The following is a 13596-nucleotide window of genomic DNA, read 5'->3' on the forward strand; positions in this document are numbered from 1 at the left end:
TGTTCTATTTTGAACTACTTCAAAATCTTGTCAAGGTATGTACTCATTGAAAAACTTATCAAGCGTCTTGATCTATCTCTATAGATCTTGATGTTCAATATGTAAGCAGCTTCATCGAAGTCTTTCTTTGAAAAACTCCTTTCAAACACTCCTTTATGCTTTGCAGAATAATTCTACATTGTCTCTGATCAACAATATGTCATTCACATATACTTATCAGAAATGTTGTAGTGCTCCCACTCACTTTCTAGTAAATACAGGCTTCACCGCAAGTCTGTATAAAACTATATGCTTTGATCAACTTATCAAAGCGTATATTCCAACTCCGAGATGCTTGCACCAGTCCATAAATAGATCGCTGGAGCTTGTATATTTTGTCAGCACCTTTAGGATTGACAAAACCTTCTTGTTGCATCACATACAACTCTTCTTTAATAAATCCATTAAGGAATGCAGTTTTGTTTATCCATTTGCCAGATTTCATAAAATGCGGCAATTGCTAACATGATTCGGACAGACTTAAGCATAGATACGAGTGAGAAAATCTCATCGTAGTCAACACCTTGAACTTGTCGAAAACTTTTTGCGATAATTCTAGCTTTGTAGATAGTAACACTACTATCAGCGTCCATCTTCCTCTTGAAGATCCATTTATTTTCTATGGCTTGCCGATCATCGGGCAAATCCATCAAAGTCCATACTTTATTCTCATACATGGATCATATCTCAGATTTTATGGCCTCAAACCATTTCGCGAAATCTGGGCTCATCATCGCTTCCTCATAGTTCGCAAGTTCGTCATGTTCAAGTAACATGACCTCCAGGACAGGATTACCGTACCACTCTGGTGCGGATCTCACTCTGGTTTACCTACGAGATTCGGTAGTAACTTGATCTGAAGTTACATGATCATCATCATTAGCTTCCTCACTAATTGGTGTAGTAGTCACAGGAACAGATTTCTGTGATGAACTACTTTCCAATAAGGGAGAAGGTACAATTACCTTATCAAGTTTTCTACTTTCCTCCCACTCACTTCTTTCGAGAGAATCTCCTTCTCTAGAAAGATTCCGAATTTAGCCACAAAAGTCTTGCCTTCGGATCTGTGATAGAAGGTGTACCCAACAGTCTCCTTTGGGTATCCTATGAAGACACATTTCTCCGATTTGGGTTTGAGCTTATCAGGATGAAACTTTTTCACATAAGCATCGTTGCCCCAAACTTTAAGAAACGACAACTTTGGTTTCTTGCCAAACCACAGTTCAGATTGTGTCGTCTCAACGGACTTAGATGGTGCCCTTTTTACCGTGAATGCAGCTGTCTTTAATGCATAACCCCAAAACGATAGTGGTAAATCGGTAAGAAACATCATAGGTTGCACTATATCCAATAAAATACGGTTATGACGTTCGGACACACCATTATGCTGAGGTGTTCCATGTGGCATGAGTTTGTGAAACTATTCCACATTGTTTTAATTGAAGACCAAACTCGTAACTCACATATTTGTCTCCGCGATCAGATCGTAGAAACTTTATTTTCTTGTCACGATGATTTTCCACTTTACTCTGAAATTCTTTGAACTTTTCAAATGTTTCAGACTTATGTCTAATCAAGTAGATATACCCATATCTGCTCAAATCATCTGTGAAGTTCAGAAAATAATGATACTTGCCGTGAGCCTTAACACTCATTGGACCACATACATCAGTATGTATTATTTCCAATAAGTCAGTTGCTCACTCCGGAGAACGGAGTCTTAGTCATCTTGCCCATGAGGCATGGTTCGCAAGCATCAAGTGATTCATAATCAAGTGATTCCAAAATCCCATCAGCATGGAGTTTCTTCATGTGCTTTACACCAATATGACCTAAACGGCGGTGCTACAAATAAGTTGCACTATCATTATTAACTTTGCATCTTTTGGCTTCAATATTATGAATATGTGTATCACAACAATCGAGATCCAACAAACCATTTTCATTGGTGTGTATGACCATAGAAGGTTTTATTCATGTAAACAGAACAACAATTGTTCTCTAACTTAAATGAATAACTGTATTGCAATAAACATGATCAAATCATATTCATGCTCAACGCAAACACCAAATAACACTTATTTAGGTTCAACACTAATCTCGAAAGTATAGGGAGTCTGCGGTGATGATCATATCAATCTTGGAACCACTTCCAACACACATCATTACTTCACCCTTAACTAGTCTCTGTTTATTCTGCAACTCCCGTTTCGAGTTACTAATCTTAGCAACTGAACTAGTATCAAATACTGAGGGGTTTCTATAAACACTAGTAAAGTACACATCAATAACATGTATATTAAATATACTTATGTTCACTTTGCCATCCTTCTTATCTGCCAATCACTTGGGGTAGTTCCGCTTCCAGTGACCAGTCCCTTTGCAGTAGAAACACTTAGTCTCAGGCTTAGGACCAGACTTGGGCTTCTTCGCTTGAGCAGCAACTTGCTTGCCATTCTTCTTGAAGTTCCCCTTCTTCCCTTTGCCCTTTTATTGAAACTAGTGGTCTTGTCTACCATCAACACTTGATGCTCTTTCTTGATTTCTACCTTCATCGATTTCATCATCATGAAAAGCTCGGGTGTCGTTTTCGTCATCCCTTGCATACTATAGTTCATCACGAAGTTCTACTAACTTGGTGATGGTGACTAGAGAATTCTGTCAATCACTATCTTATCTGGAAGATTAACTCCCACTTGATTCAAGCGATTGTAGTACTCAGACAATCTGAGCACATGCTCACTAGTTGAGCGATTCTCCTCCATCTTTTGGCTATAGAACTTGTTGGAGACTTCATATCTCTCAACTCGGGTATTTGCTTGAAATATTAACTTCAACTCCTGGAACATCTCATATGGTCCATGACGTTCAAAATGTCTTTGAAGTCCCGATTCTAAGCCATTAATCATAGTGCACTAAACTATCAAGTAGTCATCATATTGAGCTAGCCAAACGTTCATAACGTCTGCATCTGCTCCTGCAATAGGTGCATCACCTAGCGGTGCATCAAGGACATAATTCTTCTGTGCAGCAATGAGGAAAAACCTCAGATCACGGATCCAATCCGCATCATTGCTACTAACATCTTTCAACACAATTTTCTCTAGGAACATATCAAAATAAACACAGGGAAGCAACAATGCGAGCTATTGATCTACAACATAATTTGCAAAATACTACCAGGACTAAGTTCATAATAAATTTAAGTTCAATTAATCATATTACTTAAGAACTCCCACTTAGATAGACATCCCTCTAATCCTCTAAGTGATTACGTGATCCAAATCAACTAAACCATGTCCGATCATCACGTGAGATGGAGTAGTTTCATTGGTGAACATCGCTATGTTGATCATATCTGCTATATGATTCACGCTCGACCTTTCGGTCTCCGTGTTCCGAGGCCATATCTGTATATGCTTGGCTCGTCAAGTATAACCTGAGTATTCTACGTGTGCAACTGTTTTGCACCCGTTGTATTTGAACGTAGAGCCTATCACACCCGATCATCACGTGGTGTCTCAGCACGAAGAACTTTCGCAACGGTGCATACTCAGGGAGAACACTTCTTAATAATTAGTGAGAGATCATCTTATAATGCTACCGTCAATCAAAGCAAGATAAGATGCATAAAAGATAAACATCACATGCAATCAATATAAGTGATATGATATGGCCACCATCATCTTGTGCTTGTGATCTCCATCTTCGAAGCACCGTCATGATCACCATCGTCACCGGCGCGACACCTTGATCTCCATCGTAGCATCATTGTCGTCTCGCCAATCTTATGCTTCCACGACTATTGCTACCGCTTAGTGATAAAGTAAAGCATTACAGCGCGATTGCATTGCATACAATAAAGCGACAACCATATGGCTCCTGCCAGTTGCCGATAACTCGGTTACAAAACATGATCATCTCATAAAATTTAGCATCATGTCTTGACCATATCACATCACAACATGCCCTGCAAAAACAAATTAGACGTCCTCTACTTTGTTGTTGCAAGTTTTACGTGGCTGCTACGGGCTTAAGCAAGAACCAATCTTACCTACGCATCAAAACCACAACGATAGTTTGTCAAGTTGGTGTTGTTTTAAACTTCACAAGGACCGGGCATAGCCACACTCGGTTCAACTAAAGTTGGAGAAAATGTCACCCGCTAGCCACCTTTGTGCAAAGCACGTCGGGAGAACCGGTCTCGCGTAAGCGTACGCGTAATGTCGGTCCGGGCCGCTTCGTCCAACAATACCGCCGAACCAAAGTATGACATGCTGGTAAGCAGTATGACTTATATCGACCACAACTCACTTGTGTTCTACTCGTGCATATAACATCAACACATAAAACCTAGGCTCGGATGCCACTGTTGGGTTTCGTAGTAATTTCAAAAAAATTCCTACGCACACGCAAGATCATGGTGATGCATAGCAACGAGAGGGGAGAGTGTGATCTACGTACCCTTGTAGATCGACAACGGAAGCGTTAGGTTGATGTAGTCGTACGTCTTCACGGTCCGACCGATCCAAGCACCGTTACTCCGGCACCTCCGAGTTCTTGGCACACGTTCAGCTCGATGATGATCCCCGGGCTCCGATCCAGCAAAGCGTCGGGGAGGAGTTCCGTCAGCACGACGGCGTGGTGACGATCTTGATGTTCTACCATCGCAGGGCTTCGCCTAAGCACCGCTACAATATGACCGAGGTGAAATATGGTGGAGGGGGGCACCGCACACGGCTAAGGAACGACCACGAAGATCAACTTGTGTGTCTATGGGGTGCCCCCTGCCCCCGTATATAAAGGAGTGGAGGAGGGGAGGGCCGGCCCTCTCTATGGCGCGCCCTAGGGGAGTCCTACTCCCACCAGGAGTAGGATTCCCCCTTTCCCAGTTCAACTAGGAGTCCTTCCATGTAGTAGGAGTAGGAAACAAGGAAGGGGCGCAGCCCCTCTCCCTAGTCCAATTCGGACTAGGCCTTGGGGGGGCGCGGCTTGCCCTAGGCAGCCCCTCTCTCTTTCCCGTATGGCCCAATAAGGCCCAATACTTCTCCCGACGAATTCCCGTAACTCTCCGGTACTCCGAAAAATACCCGAATCACTCGGAACCTTTCCGAAGTCCGAATATAGTCGTCCAATATATCGATCTTTACGTCTCGACCATTTCGAGACTCCTCGTCATGTCCCCGATCTCATCCGGGACTCCGAACTCCTTCGGTACATCAAAACTCATAAACTCATAATATAACTGTCATCGAAACCTTAAGCGTGCGGACCCTACGGTTCGAGAACAATGTAGACATGACCGAGACACGTCTCCGGTCAATAACCAATAGCGGAACCTGGGTGCTCATATTGGCTCCTACATATTCTACGAAGATCTTTATTGATCAGACCGCATAACAACATACGTTGTTCCCTTTGTCATCGGTATGTTACTTGCCCGAGATTCGATCGTCGGTATCCAATACCTAGTTCAATCTCGTTACCGGCAAGTCTCTTTACTCGTTCCGTAATACATCATCTCACAACTAACTCATTAGTTGTAATACTTGCAAGGCTTATGTGATGTGCATTACCGAGAGGGCCCAGAGATACCTCTCCGACAATCGGAGTGACAAATCCTAATCGCGAAATATGCCAACCCAACATGTACCTTTGGAGACACCTGTAGAGCACCTTTATAATCACCCAGTTACGTTGTGACGTTTGGTAGCACACAAAGTGTTCCTCCGGCAAACGGGAGTTGCATAATCTCATAGTCATAGGAATATGTATAAGTCATGAAGAAAGCAATAGCAACATACTAAACGATCGGGTGCTAAGCTAATGGAATGTGTCATGTCAATCAGATCATTCACCTAATGATGTGATCCCGTTAATCAAATAACAACTCTTTGTCCATGGTTAGGAAACATAACCATCTTTGATTAACGAGCTAGTCAAGTAGAGGCATACTAGTGACACTCTGTTTGTCTATGTATTCACACATGTATTATGGTTCCGGTTAATACAATTCTAGCATGAATAATAAACATTTATCATGAAATAAGGAAATAAATAATAACTTTATTATTGCCTCTAGGGCATATTTCCTTCATTACCATGGTATCCGACGAGCAGGAAGAGAGGTTCTCCGGCATACAAGCCGGCTGGGTGGCCCGCCTAGCCCACCGGATACGAGCTAGGCAAATCACCGCTCGACCTCCCTCGCCGCTCGAGGCCATCAGTACCACGAGTGAGGCTGCAGGCTTGCGCGCGGAGGAGCATGTGGCCGCTCCAAGTCGGCGAGTGGTTTAGCAAGTCACCGCTCCAAGCCAGCTCGCGGAGGATCACGGTGGCACGGGCAAAGATGCTGTCGTGGACGAGGCAGTGTCATACCGCTCCTCCTGCGCCATCCGCCGTTGCGCCCTGCTGGCGGAGAAATTAGTTGGCATCGTGGAGATCAACGAGGTGGCCAGCATGTCCGCGGCCGCCGCCGACATCAAGGAAAAGTAGATCATGGGAGGCTGCCGCCGCTTGGGTCCCACGAAGGGCCTGTCGGCGTGTCTTGCCCTCTTCGCAGGTCACTGTCCTCACCCACCCCAAAAACCACCCTGATCCATGCTTCACGAAAGTGGAGGCCACTCCGATGAGTGGTTGCAAGACATAGGGAAGGTACGGGAGAAGCGGGGGCATTCTTTCCCTCTAGCTGAATCCCTCGAGGGCATCCGGCAGTCCGACGAGTGGGCTGTCGGACATGGGGAAGACATGTCAGCGGAGGGGCTGCGGTAGGTTGTGAAGGGGACGAGGCTTCATTTTTCGGGGCTCATGGCCGGCCGGAGATGGGAAACGGGCGCTGGCGGTCATTTTAGTCTAGGTTTAGAGTCCGGTCTAGTAGAAAAATGTCTAGATGTAAAGAATTTGCTCCATTTTGATGAAAAGCATACTTTTTATGTTAAAAATGCCAGGCTTGTTTAGGTTTGAATCAAATTTGTTCATTTTTATTGAATTTCATTTGAAATGTTTAGGTTTGAATCAAATTTGTTCATTTTTACTGAATTTCATTTGAAATGTAACTGGTCATATGCGGATAACTTTAGATGGCCGGCTCTCGTATCTATGTCCGCGGACTAGTGCCCTTGTCCGCAGATGGATGCGGGAACAAATTTATAGATTAACAGGAAAAATACACCTCCTAGCTCCTAGGTATGTATCATCATTGTGGCACATCAGATTAGATCAACCGATCTACCAGCCTACGTCCCTCTGGATTCCCAACGAAGAACTCGGCAAAGACAAGAATTGTAATTAAGAGAAGACAGAGTACAACAACTTCGCATATAGCTGCCCCGACGAGCACGGCGATTGTTATCCATCCCGTCGTTGAGTGGGATTCATAGACCTGGATCAGGGCCATGAAGAAACCCATAAACATCACACTGGCACACGCCAGAAGGCACATGAAGATACACCTGCTGTGCTGTTGGGGCTCGGCCTCCAAGGCTTCGAGATCAGTGGCAACGCCGCCGCCGCCGCCGTCGGGGTATAGGTCGTCATTGTCAAAGTATAGTCTTAGCCTGTCTACCCAGGCCTCAAATCTATGCCGAGAGGGCTCCGCCGCGACGAGGTTTTCCTCCAGGTCCGGGTTCTCGAGGTCGACCATCGAGGATCGAGGGGCGCGGGATCTTTTCTCCTCGGCAAGGATTCCGCGGTTTCTTTCGTGACGAGCAGTTCGTATACCAGGCCAAATCAGCAGAGATACCCTTATTCCTTATTATATTTACTAGTAAACATACACATGCAACACACGTTTCAATTGTCATCAAATAATTATCAATAAATAGTTGTCCAATATTTACACGTTTCAATTGTCATCAAATAATTATCAATAAATAGTTGTCCAATGTTTACATAATTTTTCATCCGCACATGTCTTTATTACTGATTTATAATGTTTTTCGGATGGAAGCAAAACTAAATGACGGACAAATAAAGAATGTGCAAATTAGTTCAAGATCAATCAATTTATGTAACTTATGTTGCTAGTACAGACACCCTAGTAGTCACTAAATGAGGGAGTACTTCTTAGCCATATCATCCCCATTCTACCCTCCTCTGTCCCATGAAAGAAATTGACACATAACACATGGCTGCAACAGTCTCAACATGATGAAGAGCCAAATCAGTTGCCTCTTCTGTCTCACACATGACCTTGTTTCCTGTCATGTCACAAAAGAAGAAAACAATCCCTTTCTCTGTAAGATTGAACAGAGTCAAGCCATATAAGAAAATGGACAAGCTGATTTTCATCATGAAATTTTGTGTTTTGAAATATGTCCTAAAGATATATGTTTAGTCCAGCAGCCAAATGATTATACCCCAGAGTTGTTTACATCATTGCTTCACTCATGGTTCAATGCAATGATGGCATAAAAGATATCTTAGAAAAAGCCGGATACATAGTAATGCCTAATTAACACATGGTCAAAGCAATTATCAAAAACATGAAGAGCAGATTAACCATTGTTACATCCCAAATCTGTGAGAATATCTGTAAACAATTATCCGTAATCTGGGGTGTTTAGAGTACACCGGCTTTGGTTGTAATGGGGTGTGGCCGAGAGTGGATGTTCGCATCCATTTCGAGGCTTCTTGTACATTGTCTTTGCTCTCTTCTATAAAAGTATGATACGCCTCTGGCATACTCTCGAGAAACTAAATTGTAGAAGAAAAAGGCGCAGCTATCAAAAGAAAACAAAGCTTTTAACCTTGATGCAGTAAAAACAAAAAGGTAACTTATCCTTACAGTCTAATAACAAAACAACACATGAATAAACAACTTGCTGTTTTCTGTAAAGGATGAATTTCATTGGCAGCATGTCTGAACTATCATAAGAAAATTAGTCATACCTCCTAAAATTTGTTACTCAAGAAACTATCTGCAGGTCCCTGAAATTTTGCTATGCATTTTTGGAAGAGAAGAGGACCATTTCAAATTCACAATACTGCATGATAGTTTGTTTCTCGAGCCTAAACAAAAGCAAAACTTCCTCTAAACACTTGCTTAATGTAAGAGCGGAATAAACTTCCATAATTTCAAAATGAAGATTTCGAAGTCATATAGATGGCAGATAATTCATACTTAAGGAGGAAATTAGTTTGCCTCCAAATCCAACAACAATCAACAAAAATACACATGGAAAATGGCATTTAATAGTACACTGTAAACAGAACACTGAATGGATAATGATACTAAAATGTGTTTACAAAGGAACCAACCTGGACATGATGATAGATACACTAAGAATTTAAATTGTGAATGAAGTGTACTACCATCTTCATCAAGATCCGGTATTTCTTGTATATATCAGCAGTTGAGCACATCAAGTGCTTCTGAGATTGAACAGCATGTTAAATTAAACCAACATTCCTTTCATCCAAGAAATGGAATGGTAAGTAGTGGGCAGATCAAGAGTAAGCTTGAATCACCACGGTATATCAGAGATGCAGGTCCTGAATTAGTTGGACTTGAGGGCGAGGAATTTCTTCCACCTGAGTGCAAGGAGATGTACCCCTAAATTCATGACACCACCATAGACCTGCACGTGTGTAACATCATGGCAGCAAATTACAGTTTTCTAAAATATTGGCAATGTAACATCATGGCTGCAAATTTAGCTGAAAGGTCTATGCTAACAATATAAGCATTAATTTAGATAATAGCCGAATGGCCATGCGTTGTAGCAGTTTAAAAAGCATATTACTATAGCATGTCGACCTGCACACGCTGCCCAACTTGATATACTTGGTCCATGACATGCCCTTGGCTCTGCTGCGTAACAAACTGAGCTTTACCTCAACACCACAAACAGACATGCTCATGTTCAGCCTACAACAATTAAATTTTGGAATTAAGAAATGTGACAGTTTAGGGCAAAAATATCATAGCCTACCAAACATAAACTACAATGTAGCATATCAACATCATATGCCTCCCAGAAGCATTTAAAAGCAACTCAAATTGAATTTGGGTGTTGGATCTGATTACCTGAGATCATCTGCAACGACACGGTACGTAATCAAGAAAGATGGCAATGTAAAATAAATTATTATCGAATCTGACTTGAGATAGTAGACTAACTTGGTGGCATTTCATCAAGGACTATCATTATCACAAAAAAAGAAGAGGGCCAATTGTCTATTAGAATGCACATGGGAGAATATATTGAGGTAGAAATAGAATATATGGCTGCATGTCTCAGTACAAAATATAATGTTGAAACAATATATAAACTATGAACTTATCATAATGTAGAAAATATGGAACATAGCATTACATGAGGTATTTTCATGGAGAAAATGGGTACCCATGTGATAATTCTAACTGACACGATACTTTGAAATTTCTAGCATATACTTGTTCGCATGAGCGTGGGAATCAGAGCATGTAAATGTGGTGAACCACAAATGATAGGTTGTCTATGTGAAATGGTAAAAATTCAGATTGTATGACCAAAAAAGTTTATATGCCGAAACCGGAAGCACGGCTTCCGGTTTATATGCTGTAGACACTGAACTTTGTATCTACTACCCCTGACAAAGTTGCATCCTTTCTATGATTCAGAAAAAATAGCTTCCTTTTTTAGTAGAAAAAAAGCATAAATTCTTCCAATTCCATGAGCCAGGGCAGCTGCACTCTTCCAATTTGTCTCTACAAAACTGTTCCAGCTGGAGCGGGCCACCATATCAAAAATGGATTTAGAAGAGTTATAACAATGGCAATACAATCAGTGCAGAGCAGAACAACACACAAGTCAAGATTTGGTGGAGAGGGGAAGGGACCGTACCATGAAAACCAGAGGGAGGCCGAGGTCCGGCGTCTCGTCGAGGCCTAGGTCCAGCAGCTCGTCAAGGCGGAGGTCCTGCTGCTCGGCCACGACGTCCCAGTACAAATTGCCTTCGTCTCCGCCGCCGACGTCCTGGGCGGCGCGACCATTGGATCTAGGAAAATTCATGTGATAGTTCATATGCTAGAAAATTCTAAAAAATAGAAGACATGATTATGGAGAAACACCGAACAACAATATGAAATTGTAAAGCACACCACCAACTAAAATTGCCTCTTCAAGTTTCCTGTTACAAGCCTAAAATTATCACAGGAAGATAATAATGGTGAGTGTGTGCATCTTTTTCTGCTTTCAAGCTTGGTGGTGTTTTTCTAAGCCTGCTTCCAATTTCTGCATGCTAAACAGTCCGGTCAAGTAACTGAATTGTCCTAATTCCTTAGCATAATGGGCCAGTTTGCTTAGATGGTCAGACAACACATCCTGGATACCAATAAAGATCTTAAGTGCCTTTTGTTTATTCAGTTGATCTATGGATGCAGCGAGGTTACTGTAGATGATATCCAACTCTGAAGGAAGGTCGGCTCTAAAAGGGTTCACCACCGGCCTATATGCAACACCTAGCTTTATCTCCTGCTATTTCTGAATACAGTGTAGTATTATCACGGCTACAGTTTACCAATTCTGGGCACAGAGCACAAGCTAGGTGTGTAAATAATGCATTGAGATATTGTTCGAACTAACAGAAAGTGCTACTGTGGGGATGGAAAATGAGGTAAAAAACTGAACCTTCTTTTAACTGCTGGTCAATAATGAACTCTTTCTCCTTCAGGTTATAGCACAAACTTTAAAGCCTGGAACAAATGGCCTACTTTCTAGAAACAGAGAAACACAATAAGGGGATATAGAAGTGATAAAAGGTAAACACCCAACACCAGCGAACATTTTGTACAAACTCGTTGTATAATCAGTACCACTGATAGCTCATCCTTAGATCCAAAACCTTCTCGAAAAAAACTCAAATTCCAGAGAAGAATGTTGTATCTGGGTAAATATTTATGGTGGAATTCCTATTAAATGTTGCTCTGCTCCAGTAAAGCTAATGGTAGCTACACCAGAACATCATGCACTAAAATGACCTCTCTGAGGTATAAACTATACGGTGCCACGGAAAGAAATGAATGCAGCAGCTAGCTAGAAAGAAAGTGAGCAAAACTCTACATGCACTAAAAGGACTTTATGTGAGGGAGAACATTACTTAACTGTGTATGTGAGATTCAAGAATGCAACACCGATGCTTGTGATCCCTGCCAGCTCACCTAAAATTGAAGTAGCCTGCTCAAAAGAAAAGTTGGAAAGTCAACATACATATAATCAAGACCATAGTTGTCCTGCCCAAGTGAGACTTTCCAAAAATCCCAACCAATTCATGAAACCAGGAGAAGATCTTTACATATACACCGATTTTGCAATCACAAGCATGAACTTCTCTTGTGTGCAAGCATCATATCTCAGGCAATAGCATCAATTTCGAAAATTATTGAACTATTTTGCCCTCTTTGGAGTGGAGTCTGGACACAACCACATCTTTCTCCCTCGTGCTTCATCGGTCCATCCAATTGACGGTTCATCAGACTCTAAGGTCGGTTAGTTTGCAGATTAGGAATGGTTGAGCTTCAGAGCGCAAGGCAAACTTACTTGCTTGAGGACCGGGGACGGCGGGGCGGAGGCCAAGCTGAGTGGGGGCGCGACGGGCGGCTCCGGCGGCGACCAGCGGCGAGCGAATCCAGGGGCGGGGCGGCTCCGGCGGCGACCAACGGCGAGCGGATCCAGGGGAGGGGCGGCTCCGGCGGCGACCCGCGGCGAAGGGCGACACGCGGCGGCTCCCGCTGCTTCTCCCGTGGCGGCTGCAGCGGCGAGCGGCTCCCGCAGCTGCTCCCGCGGAGGCTTCCGCGGGCGACGGCTCCAGCGGCGAAGGGCGGCTAACGGAGTTTGCGGGGTGGCGAACGACGCGGGAGGAGGAGGAGGGGGAGGTCGTGCGCGCAGGGGCGAGAGTCGTGCGACCGGTTTTGTCTTTTTTTTACGGCGGTGCTGGGTTATCGATCGATGGCTTGTTAGTGGCTTAATGCGTAGTTTGCAGTGTTAAACACTGAAGAATTAAGGATCATTGAATTTTGCTGATGAATGGGTTAGATTGTTTGGATCTGCTCTTCTCTTCCTCCTTTTACAGTGGTAATAGATTAGAGGGAGACCGACCGGGCCTGAGTAGGAAACGGGCCCTGAAGCTGCTACGCGAATCACACGGCTTTGCGTAGGGAGCTCCTAAGCAGCGCTTTTGGCGCTGCTAACAGGTACTGGCGCCCGCGCGCTGCCCACCTGGGCCTGACCTAACAAAGTCGATGCGCCCGGTTGCCATAATCTGAACGAGCGAAAAAGCGCAAAAAAAGTCACCCTGTCCAGGATTCGAGCTCGAGACGTTAACTTCACGTACTAGCGCACATAACCAGTAGACCTACTTGACTCTAGTTGATGAGGAAAGTATCAATAATATAAGGACATGCGGCCATGCTATTTAATGCACTTAGTTTTTTGAATTATTTAAAATAACCGTGAACTTGAATAAGTTCATCACTTTAGAAAAAGTAAACATTTTTGAAGAAAAGTTCACAAATCTAGAAAAGGTTCATCGATTTGTAAAAAAGTTCATCGGATTTGAAAAGAAAAATCACAGATT

General features: G+C 43.1%; 1 long non-coding RNA gene across 7 annotated transcripts; it reads right to left on the bottom strand.

Annotated features, from left to right (window-relative positions):
* Window positions 1-7859: 7859 nt before the first annotated feature.
* LOC125518891 (uncharacterized) lies at window positions 7860-12996 on the bottom strand. 7 transcript variants are annotated; one of them, XR_015610285.1, is made up of 3 exons: window positions 12561-12954; window positions 12126-12197; window positions 7860-11019 (listed from the first exon to the last, which is right to left on the bottom strand). It is a non-coding gene; the product is annotated as an uncharacterized LOC125518891 (long non-coding RNA). The 7 variants fall into 7 exon arrangements; XR_015610286.1 differs by having other exon boundaries at window positions 8009-9907; window positions 10866-12197; window positions 12561-12950; XR_015610284.1 differs by having other exon boundaries at window positions 8009-10746; window positions 10866-12197; window positions 12561-12950.
* Window positions 12997-13596: the final 600 nt, after the last annotated feature.

Source organism: Triticum urartu, chromosome 7A (assembly GCF_056163025.1).
Source record: "Triticum urartu cultivar PI428250 chromosome 7A, HENAU_Tu73, whole genome shotgun sequence".
NCBI classification, from domain to species: Eukaryota; Viridiplantae; Streptophyta; class Magnoliopsida; order Poales; family Poaceae; genus Triticum; species Triticum urartu.